The sequence below is a fragment of the Alligator sinensis genome, unplaced genomic scaffold (assembly GCF_000455745.1).
Source record: "Alligator sinensis unplaced genomic scaffold, ASM45574v1 scaffold813_1, whole genome shotgun sequence".
NCBI lineage: Eukaryota > Metazoa > Chordata > Crocodylia > Alligatoridae > Alligator > Alligator sinensis.
Genome location: NW_005842321.1, coordinates 997,173 through 1,008,755, shown reverse-complemented (window position 1 = coordinate 1,008,755; position 11,583 = coordinate 997,173). Strand labels below are relative to the sequence as shown.

Below are 11,583 nucleotides of genomic sequence, written 5' to 3'. Positions count from 1 at the left end.
AAACTGCAGCTGTTTCATATTTTAGCTGTCAGATTGCTTGGCAGTTTTAGTCTCAAGAAGCAAAACCCACAAAATCTCTAAGGACTAGGCCTCGTTCCTATAAGGTAACAGGTGTACTTCATGATAGTGATTCTGATCTATAAAGACCTTCATGGCTTGGGTCCAGCTATCTGGGTGAATGCATCTTTCTGTAGTGTATCATGATGGCAATTGAAGTCAGCTGATATGATCAAGCTAATCAGTAGATATAAATGAGAAGTGACTGGTAGCAAAGCAATTTAAGTACAGAGACTTAACATCTGATATTTGTTTTTCTCATTGTTCTACCAGAGACCAAGTCTTTTGTCCTTCAGGGCTATGTGGTAGTCGTGTTTCTTTTTAACGGGGTGCTTATGAATGTGATATGCTGTACTCTAATGGTATGTGACAATTGTCTAGTGTTGACACTGATTTTCTCATGTATCTATTTTTCCTTGTCTTATTGTTAGTTTCCAGTAATTATTGTCTGAGACTATTTTTTTCCATCTCTACCTTCCTTCTCCTCCCTTCCTCTCCCTGCCCTAGAGTTTATATCAATAGGACTTAAAAATGAATTAAGATTCAGAATTAGGAAATAAGGTGTATGATATGGCTGACTTAACATGCATTTAGTTGATGCAGTTAGAGTTAAAGAACACACACACTTCATAAACCTGGAGTATGTTTGTTTCCTATGGTTATGACTTCCATCATTGCTGGAGATGGAAACAGAAGAAAAGCATTTGGGAACATCTGCTCTTTTTAAAGTAAATTGGCTTTTTTTTTTTTGTTCCATTATAGTAGTATCTAGAGAGCTTAACTTCAGTTGAGTCACTGTTGTACAATCCTTAAAGAAGACTCATGCAATTTGGGGAAAAAACCCCCAAAAGTAAGAAGCTCTAAATTGGCCAGAACTGGCTCCTTTCCAGACCTTTCGTTATATCAAACTAGTGCCGGAAGCTGGAATGTATGGGAGAAAAAATGTAAATTTTGGATTAATGCATAAAATGCTACAAAATACTTTCCATTAAAAGCTGAGGAGCCCTTGGTGTGTTTTGGTTGCTTTGGACTTGTATGCAAGTCTTGCTTCCCTAGACAGTCGCACAGCTTCTGAAAAGTATAAGTAAGTCTAGCTCTCTTTCTTTCTTTTTCCCCTTCCTTTCCTCTTCCTGTCCATTTAATAGCTATTTTCTTTAATATCACTTCCTCTCATCAGTTATAAGTTAAGGTGATACTTGTTAGACAAATATGTTAATTTATTTTAGCACTGTCTGGCAAAAACAATTTGCTATCAAATACTATTGGCAATTCCCTGAACCATGTTTTCACCATAAGAATGTTTTTTATATGTTCCTTTTTCACAAGAGAACACTTTCTTTTTAATCACTTCTACCATTTTTTTTTTTACCATAGAAACCCAAGATGTTTAGTCAGCAACAGATGCAAGTAGTGTACCTTCTAATAAATAAATAATAATAAAAAAAAAAATACAGCAGGGAAGCAGAGTTCTGACTGCAGGCATTCTACTAATTTAAAACTATTGTTTCAAAATTTGATATGATAAATATGCTGTAACCGATACAATGCATCTGGTTCATTCTGGAAGAACACGCACTAACATGGCTATCCTGTTTAGTTGTCTTACAGCAGGGGTGAGCAATTATTTGGGTTGAAGGGCCACTTAAGGAGTTTTGGTGAGCTGTTGAGGGCCAAGTGGGGGGGAGGGGGAAGTGATCCTTTCCAGCCCACTGGCTGCCACCAGGAGCCTGAGGAGGAAGGGTTGCACCATGTGCCACTGGAGTCTGCTGCAGCTGGGGCTGGGCTGGGCCATGCATTATGCAGACTCCTCTGCGCTCCCTATGCCCCCACATCCATTCTTCCCCCAAGCAGCTAGCAGTACCCTTTTGAAATAAAAATAGCAGAAAACAGTCAGACAACTCTGAAGCAATAGCGCAACAGCTGCATTGGGTTAGTAGGACACTAGACCTGGGCACTGACTTAGGCTTTGCAGATGCATCTAAATCTGGGAGAATTCCCCCATATTTCTTCTCCTGGTAGAAAAACTTACTCAGAGCTGTATGTATAGGCACTCGGATGCTGAGACTCTGAAGAGTGAAGAACTTGTAGTCCTGACACTGTGTAGTGGGGTGCGGTATCTTGGTATGCTTTTCAGTCTTCCTTTGCCATCTCCAAATACAGATGACAGGAGTGCATACAACACCTCTGACTGGATGACCCAGGTTGCCCATGGTCAGCCTGCGTTTCCCTGCAGGACAATATGGGGATTGCAAAGAGGATATAATTTTGCTTTCTGCTGGAGCAGCAGAATCTAGCGAGGAACACACTGTCTCCCTGGGAGGGAGCAGGAGATGCTGGAGGACTATGCTCTTTTCTGAGAGAAACCATGTCATGCACAGACATTTGTTCTTCCAGGAGAAGCTTGCCTGGGAGTGACTTAACCCTGGTTGTTCCCATGTTACTTATCTCTTGGAGTGATCATTTGAAAGGATTCCAGAACACTGATCTTTTCCCCTCCTCACACCCTTTCAGGAAGTCCATAGTGCTGTAGCAGCAGGTGTGTAGGAAAACCAAGCCACTGCAGCCAGGGTGGGCAGACTGTACTGAGGAAGCAGCAGTCAGGGCAGGTAAGGCTGATATACCCCCACTCCTGCTCTTTGGTCAGTGACATCCCTTTCCAATAGACTTTTTTTTTCCTTGGGACACAAAACATGCTAGTTGCATCTCTACTCAGAGGCCCTGCACAGCAGTTCTGTGAAGAACTGTAAAGCTACAGATATATTGCATGTTTAAATTCCTTAGCCCCTTGTGAAGATGAGTGTTTGCAAAGTATCCAGGTTCTACTGTGCTCACCATGTAAACCATTTTGGACTGCTTGCTTGACACTAGCCAGATCAAAGTCACACACTCATCCATATCATATTTTCTTTTAAGCAGAGCTGACTTATAACTTGTTATAGGTCATTGACTATCATATAAAGTTACTGGGCCTCAACTCTAGAAAAATATTAATTGGCAGAGTAGCCTTTGTTACATCTTTAAGAATTAAAGCAGATGAAATGCAAGGCAGTGTTTGTTCTTAATAAATTGAATTTCTGGCAGGCATGTATGCTATAAGCTAGCTCTGCTAAAGTAAGCAGCCATCAAAGAAGCATTTTATTCTCCATAAATAGCACAAGTGAATAAGCATGAGAAGAATTGAGAAAATATTTGATTTGTCAGTTGTTGTAAGGCATTCTTAGAATTTAAGAAGACACAAACAGTAAATTTCCCTCCCTGCACACTTATTTTGTACCTTTCCCATCTAAATAGATTTCTAGAGAGTACACAATGAAATATGTTTTGTATTAGGTTTGGTATTAGCTGTTTTTGTATGGGAAATATTTATCTTTGGTATTTCTCTGACAATGGGATGTATTTGGCACAGAATTAATCTGAAAGGTGATGAGGACAGAGCTTTTAAAAATGACAGATGGCTTGGTCAAGTCTACCTTCTTTTTCAGTGTATACATTCAGTCATTAAAGAGGAAAATAAAGACTTGCCTCTGCATACTTCTGATATTAGAATATAAAGAAATACTAAGACTAGTTGCACTAGGGGAGAGGTTTTAGTTTTGTTGTTATTGTTGTTTTTTCCTCTTGGTCTTAAAAGGAATGCGAGTCTAGTATTCAGAACTTTAAAAATATAAAATAGTACTATTGCATTTATTTTAATACTTGTTGTATGTCCCCTCCCTCTTCTGTGAGGGGGGGAGGGAAATAGATATATATTGGTTGGGGTTTTTTTTGTTTGTTTTTGTTTTTCCTGGAAAATGCTGATATGGGTATAATTTGTCCATTACCATTAACTATTCTTTCTCTCCTTCCATTCTTTATTCTTCATCTCTGCCACTTTTCTTGGTATTAATACCAATTAAAATTAAACAAAATATATATATATAGAGTTTAGGACTGTTGTTGGTAATATCTTTTATTGCCTCAAGTGCATGGTTGGGATAGACTTAGACAAGGTTTCAAATAGTGTACTTTCTTCTAAGAATTCTAAGTATGTGCTGCTTGTCTAAATCTATCCCTACCATACAACTGGGCCAATAAGATATCACCCATAAAAATCCTTGCCTCTCACATTTCCTCGATCACAATGCTTGTTAGGCCTGTGCGAAGCAGCTAGTATTTGCTTCAGATTTGGATTCTGCCAATTCTGGGGACAGTGATTTGATTCGGTGATTCAAGTCACTGTCCTGAATCGATTTGGCCTAATCTGATTTGGAGATTTGGCCACCGCTAACTTGGCTGAATCATTAAATCTCGGAATCAAACAGGCCCCATCCCTTGGCTACTTCCCAGGCCTGTCAATGGTTGCCCTGCCTGGCCCCAGCATCTGGGCTCTTTATTTTTTTTTAAAAGCCCTGCACTCTCTGGCTCCTGCCAAGGAGGGCAGTGATCCCAACTGCCCTGCACTGCATGGGGGGGGCTCTGCCATGAGCCCACAGAAGCCCCAATGGCTGGGGCTCGCTGCAGCGCCAGCCATGGAGGAGTGCGGAGCTTTTATTTTTTTTAAGAGCCAGGATGCTGGGGCTGGATGGGGCAGCCATTGATGAGGCTGGGAGAGCAGGAGGGGGTCAGGGGGTGCTCAGGATGTCTGGGGGAGCAGGCTTGGGATGGGGCCTGGTGGGAGTCCCACCTCCTCAAGCCCCCCACCCCTTATTTACTAGCTTGGAGCCTGGGTCCAACTCCCTGAGGTGGCGAGTGGGGACTGCCTCAATCTACTCTGATTTTTTTCCAAATCGATTTTGAATCCTTCGAATCGATTTGGACCTTTTTATTGGTTTCCTGATTTTGATTCAGATTTGGAGATTCGGCCACCAAATCGGGCTGAATCTCCTCTGAATTGAACCAGCACTTGAAGCTTCACACAGCCTTAATGTCTGTAACATCGCTCCAAAACTACCATAAATATGCATTTACACATTCTCTTTTGACAGAGGGCACGTGGACATTTGTTGTTGTTGTTGTAAAAGGAAAAAAAGAAGAGGGAATAGGAGTATGTTTTACTTGCAAAGTTAGAACAAATCAAATTTTAAACTGACTTACTAAATCCAGCAAAGCTTGGGATAGGCAATGTGGTTTCAGCCACAATTTTCTTGATGGAAAACAGTGTTAGCATTTTGGAATCTTTCAAAAATCTGATGTGGAAAGAAAAGTTTACCCATGAGGGAAATGGAGCTTTCTGAGGGTCCATTCCAAGACAGAAATACACTCCAACAGGTTCTAGAAACCTTTATAAACTATGCTATCCTCTACAAGTGCAAGGCATTCTCTCTCACCCATCTTCTCTAATGCAAACACTTCACAATGTATACATTAAATCCTTACTAACATGCTCAGTTGCATGCACAGTTCTCCCCATGGTAAGAAGATGAGAAAACAAACCATGATACGAACTTTAGCTGAACTATGCACAAGGTGACACTTATCTTTCATCATTTCAGCTGCCAGAGTAAACAGATTGCTTTCAACGTTCTGTGGTCTTGGAGCCTTTACATTCTCTCTGGCTAGTGTTCCAACTGTTGGGACAGAATGCTTGACAAAGTCCGGCATCCACCCATAAGGAACATACAGCCTGCCTATAAACATAGTAACAAAGAACTAGATCCTCAATGTGCTAATTAAATGTTCATTTGAGCTAAAGAGAAAGAGAGATGGATTAGTTAGAGCAGTCACCTGAGAGTTCAAGTCTCTTCCCCAACAGATAATTATTGATATAAGGTAGAACAGCTGCAACAGGGTAGGATTGGGAGGGACCTACCCCCACAATAACTGATACATTGGTAATTTAGGACTGTCATCTGGGATGACAAGATGTGTTGGCTCAAGTCTCTGCTGACAAGGAATTGTGTGGATGCATCCACACATGCAAGCATGTGCACTTGGGGACTGCAGAACCAGTAGAAGCATCTGCCCCTCTGGGCCAGCAGTTTGTGATTGCAGGGTTGGCCTTTGTGCGGCACTACTGCCATTTGTGCCCCCTGCCTGCCTATCTGGGCAGCTATTGACTGGAAGATGTTCTGGGTCTGGTGGCCTGCTTTGAACTGTCAAAGCATGTCCTCCTGGCCCCATTTGTCCAGCAGGTCAGCCACAGCCACATGGGTCCAGGGTGCCAGCTCTGAGCAAGCAGGGCCCTGCCACTGGCCTCCCTAGCAGGAATTCTGGTGTTCCCTATTAGAAAACTGAAAAATCCCACATCCCCCACCAGTTGCTGCAGCCCCCCCAGTGGCTGCCCCACCTAGACCCACCCCCCCAACTTGCACCCCCAGGTCCCCATGGCTACCCCCACAACCCCAGGCACCATCACTTAAAAAAAAAAAAAGCTTCTGCTTGCCTTAGAAGCGGGGGGAGGGGGTGGCTCTAGGGCCTCCTGGCAGAGTCCGCCAGGCAGCACAGGACAGTGGAGGGGCAGGAGGGCTCAGGCTGGGGCTGTCACCCTGCCCCACACTGTGTGGCTGACCCCACTCAGCCAGATGGCAGCTCCAACTTCTGGTAAGTACTGGGGTTTGTTTTTTTTTGTTTGATTTGTTTTTTTAAGTATGGGTTGGGGGTCAGGGATGGGGGAGCTTGGGGAGCTGGTGCCCACCCCGGCAGGGCTGGATGTTCAGGGGTCTAATTTTCTCCCTGTGCTGCAAGTTTGCAGCATGGGAAACATTTTTTTTTGTTCCCGCACGTGTCTGTTGCCCCACCTCAAAGGGGTTTGAGGCAGGGCAAGAGGCACATGCGTGCTTGTGTGGACGCGCTGTCATGGAAACACACGCAGCATACTTTTGGGTCAGGTCAGCAGAAGCTTTTATTCAAAAGAAACTACAGCTGTAGGGGGGATTCCAAAGTGACATGGATTTCCCAAGCACTTGGAAGGGGTCCCCCCCAAGAGCAAAATCAGGAGGCTTATATACTTTTTAACAGTTGCTTACAACTCACGTGATCATATAGTGAAATTAGCATGAAAAGCGGCTATAATATTACTTCATTATTTCTTTGCTGTAATCAGGATGGGAACTAATGGGGGAGGTGAGGTTAGTTCACAAACCTCCTTCTTGTACCTGGAAATCAGATTTGTACATACTTTTTTGCTATCTTCAAGGCCGCGGTGAGCGAAGCAGTTGCAGAGGAGTTACAAAGAACAAACACTTTCTCTTATCTGTTCTACTATACAGAGCCAGCAATTCTCCACAAAGCGGTTATGTCATCTTATAACTAAAATAATCAAAGTTTAAGGCATATATTTTTTCTGATTCCACAGCACCCTGTGTGGGTGTATATATGTACACCCACACAGACGCATGCTCTATGCCCTGTGGGGGTCTTTTGTACAAGCTGTATGTAGCCTAGATGTATTCAGTCTGTACCTCTGGTATCAGATGGGAGCTTTGGTTTGAGCTAGAACTCCAAACAGTTTGGTAGATATTAGGTGCTGGCATCACTTGGGGAGCTTGTTGATGCCCTTTGGTCGAAATCTAGTGTGTATAGCGCTAGGGAGTAAGTACATGGTGCTGCTGAAATCTCAGAACCACAAAAGTGGTGGACCCAGGTGCCTATGAACAGTTGAGGATCTTGGGTTTAAGTGATAAAGATGGAAAGTCAAGCTAGCAATTTTGTACCTGCCGAAGTCATATAATTGTGAACTTAACTATAGTGATGTTCCTCAGCATTCTCCTGCCTGTTTCTTGTGTTGGTATCTTCTGAAATGTACTGTTCAAGGCTGGAATAGAGCCATGCTCTGGCACAAAAGCCCATTTGTGCATGCAGCTTGTGAACTCCTGCCATCACGCAATAGAATCTCTAAGACTACCTGCATCTTCAGTCCACCCCTGTGTAAACTGTACCCATAAGCTTTAACTATCAGAATATGCCTGAGGTGCTGGATAGTCAGGCTCCTCTATCTATTGTAAAATCAACTGACCTCTGCATATGGAGACCATAATTTTACAGTGCTTTTCAGAAATATGTCCCTTTATGAATCATTTATGTAAACATCAAGAAATATTTCCCCCCTACATGCAGTGCTGAACAATAGGCAAACTATTCAATTAATTTCATCTTTTCTTTTAGAGGAGGAGGCATTAGATACAGGATCATATTACTGATTAGCCAGTATATTGGCTATCATGACAAATTCCATTTTCCCAATAGTTATTGCTGCTACTATTTTTGTTTGCTTCATTTCTAGTTACAGCCATTATTTCCCACTCCCCCCCCCCACCTGTATGTAGACAAAGAACTTGCACTGGAGCTCCCAGTATGAGAAGCTTTGCTGCACTGCTCCCATCACTGGGCTGCCAGGGAGCAGCACAGCCTTCTGCCTGCTCTTGTAATCAGAGTTCTCAGTTCAAGAAGCAAGTAGCAGCTTTGCTATACTTCTTGCTCTGCTTGGGTCTTGGGCACCAATCCCCTGCTTGCTTCTCTTTGGCCTGTGCTAGCCCTCCCCCTCACCCCGCCCCCAGCAGAGATGGAAGAGGAAGTCAGCCAGCTGTGGGGATCCAGGCTAGGAAAAGATGCTTTGAGTCTGGTTGCCAGCCATGCCAGCTTTAAATTGCTGCTCCATAACTCAGCTGAGAGGCTAGAGGAAGCCAGCTGGTGAGAAACCAGGCTCAGAGAGGATCTTCCTGGTATAGCAGGTCAGAGGCACTACTTGAGCTGGAGTCCCAGGTGTATAGAGCTGTTGGACCCAGACTTAATTAGCACTAATTTAGGACTTCCCAATTAATGGCTGACCCAACAGTCTGGTTCCAAAAGGGGTGATTTTTACTCCCCCCTGCCCCACCCGGGCTAACAAATTGAAAAGGTGTACCTATCACCACCCTATCAACCCAGCAACTGATTGTAGTATGACTAAATAAGGAAACTCGCACACTGATGTGTTACTGACATACATTAATCAGTTTATTAATAGCAGAAAAATATAGAAAGCAGGTACAACAAGTAACAACATTAACTAGGAACCAAGTATACACCTAATAAAACTATTCCTATTTTACACAGACATTTGTGTATGGTCTGGAAGCAGGGAGAGTTGGGAAGAGATGCTCTAGGGTATAAAACCCAGCAACTATGACTAAATAAGGAAACTCTGATGTTACATTTACACTGATGTGTAACTTGCACAAATTAATCAGTTCAGTTGTTTGTCTTTATTCATCCTCCATAAAAGGTCCAATAACTTCTGAAAGCAAAATAGTTCTTTTCAAAGGAAAAGTTGAGGTAAAATGGCACCATGAGAGAAACATTTACATATAGCTTCTAATGGGGGTGGAGGGAGGAATCAGAATTGAGAATAAATACAGAAAATAATGTTATCATAAGGTTGTTCTCAAAGTGTTCTACTTTGAGGTATTTTCTACTGAAAGCAGCAGCTACTATTAAAATGATTTTTATCTTTGTGATGGTATGTGAAGCTGTATTCAATCTTTGTGTCACTGCTGACCTGAGCTGAGAAAATTTGTAGAGATACACCCTAGATTTACCTTTTATACCTTTTCAATCATCTTTCTTGTAGCTCTCGTTCTACTAACACAGCCTCAGCAGTCAATTTGTACTCTGCCACTGATAGGAAAACCTCAAAGGAAGATAGAGGACACCTCCTTATCCAAACTACAGCTGAGAAAATACAGATTCTCCACAGTCCCCTGCCACAGAGCAGATCTGGAAAAGGCAATTATGACTGAAGCCTTTGACTGTCCTAGGTGAAGTGTTCTGGCTTAGATAGGCTGAATGAGGTCCTTCACCTACCTGAGATTAGCCTAGTTAACGGAGATAGTCAAAGGTTTCACCAGTTTTATTTGATTGTTCAGCAACATTAGCACCACAGTGTTCACTAACACAATCCATTCTGATGATGTGAATGAATATCTCTTCCTCATCAATCTGTAACAAGAATAAAATTGGATGAAATATGCTTAAAAGTATGCTCATTCAGTACAGAACAATGCCATACTAGAACCAGCTAACATCACTGAAATTGGCATGCATTTTGAAAAAAGGGAAAATATTCTCCGCCTTCTTAATATTTTAAATCAGCTCAACAGAAATAATTTCACAGACCTGTAAAACAAAGCTTCTGCCGAGCTATAGGATGGGTACTGCTCAAGCAGTAGTGATAACATCTTCCCTATAGGAACTTCTCCGAGTGTCACCCGCATCCTTGTTGTAGTGGAATATTACTGCAGGGACAATTCCATCTCCATCTTCATTTAGAACTTGGCCTTGGGCTGAGGCTGTCAATGTGACACTTGCAGTTAAACATTTCTGCCAGTCATTAAAGGGATTTTTGTAATTGGATATCTGTTCACTGGGCATAAGGCTGATGCCATCTATTAAAAGTTTCAGTCAGCCCACCCTGAACCATGAGATATGGCATCATCACTTAGGCTCTCTAGACTCCCCGAAACACAAAGAAAGTGTTAATATGAACTTAAATTTCCTGGAGATGGATGAGAGCTTTTTCTCTATGGACACTGAGGGTTCAGTGAAGGCAGTTAATGCTTGCCATGATGTTAAAGCAGGTTGTAGTCACACAGAGACAGAGTAACTTCTGGAGAAAAAAAAAAGCATAAGTTTTCCAAATCTTTGTCACAGTAAGGTGATCCATCTCCTACATCAGTCCACAGGGTACAGTTCAATACTTTTTTGCATATATCTGGGCAGTTATCTCAGCTGGAATGGGTATCATTAAGCCTCCAGCCTTGCACCATTAAAGAGTCTAGGCCCAAAAGAAGAGAGTCTTTATACATATTAATTAAAGAAAAAACAGGAAAAAAAAACAAACAAAATCAGCATTTCCCTGTGCAGAAACAGTGTGTGTTTCATATATCAATACCTATCTAGTTTTAATCTTGTTTAGAGCATATCCATAGTTGCTTATGACTCAGTTATATTCTTTAGTACACAGTGATTAATTTGATTCCAGTTGCATTTGATAAAATAGGCAGAGTTTCTCAGTTTAATAAACCAAAGAATCTGACTCATGAATCAATGTATCTGCTTTGATCATGTTTTATTTTATAGCACAAGGTGGTCCCCCCCCGACCCCTTTACACTCTTATACTTGTACATTTCATATGATTGCATCCAATGATGATATAAATCTACTGCATTAGAAGATAGGACAATGATTAAAAGAAAGCAAAGTCAGTAGTTAACAGCTTGTCTCTTCTTAACCCTCTGAAGGCTTTAGGGTTATTTATTTATTTATTTATTTTGCAGATTAGTAAGAAAAAAAAAATCACTAGAAAAAAGGTGCTTTTAAAACATATTTTCCAAGTAGCTTTCTCATTTTCTTCTGAAAACACTACTTTTAATGCACAACAGAGTGAGGATAGCCCAGTGGCTGGAACAAGTGTCTCACAGTCAAGAATATGCTAGCTCATATTCCTATGTTGTAAATGCGAGTGGACTAAGGTCCAACATAAAGTGAATCAAACTACTGGGGATTTGGAAGACCATTCTGTTCTGTTCTGCAGAATAAACTTTACTCAACTGTACACGTACATTTCCCAT

At 41.9% G+C, this 11,583-nt stretch overlaps 1 long non-coding RNA gene across 1 annotated transcript; it reads left to right on the top strand.

Annotated features, from left to right (window-relative positions):
- The first annotated feature begins 340 nt into the window (after positions 1–340).
- On the top strand, positions 341–9,813 carry LOC102385850. Its single transcript, XR_324429.1, has 3 exons — positions 341–419; positions 2,569–2,663; positions 9,584–9,813. It is a non-coding gene; the product is annotated as an uncharacterized LOC102385850 (long non-coding RNA).
- Positions 9,814–11,583: the final 1,770 nt, after the last annotated feature.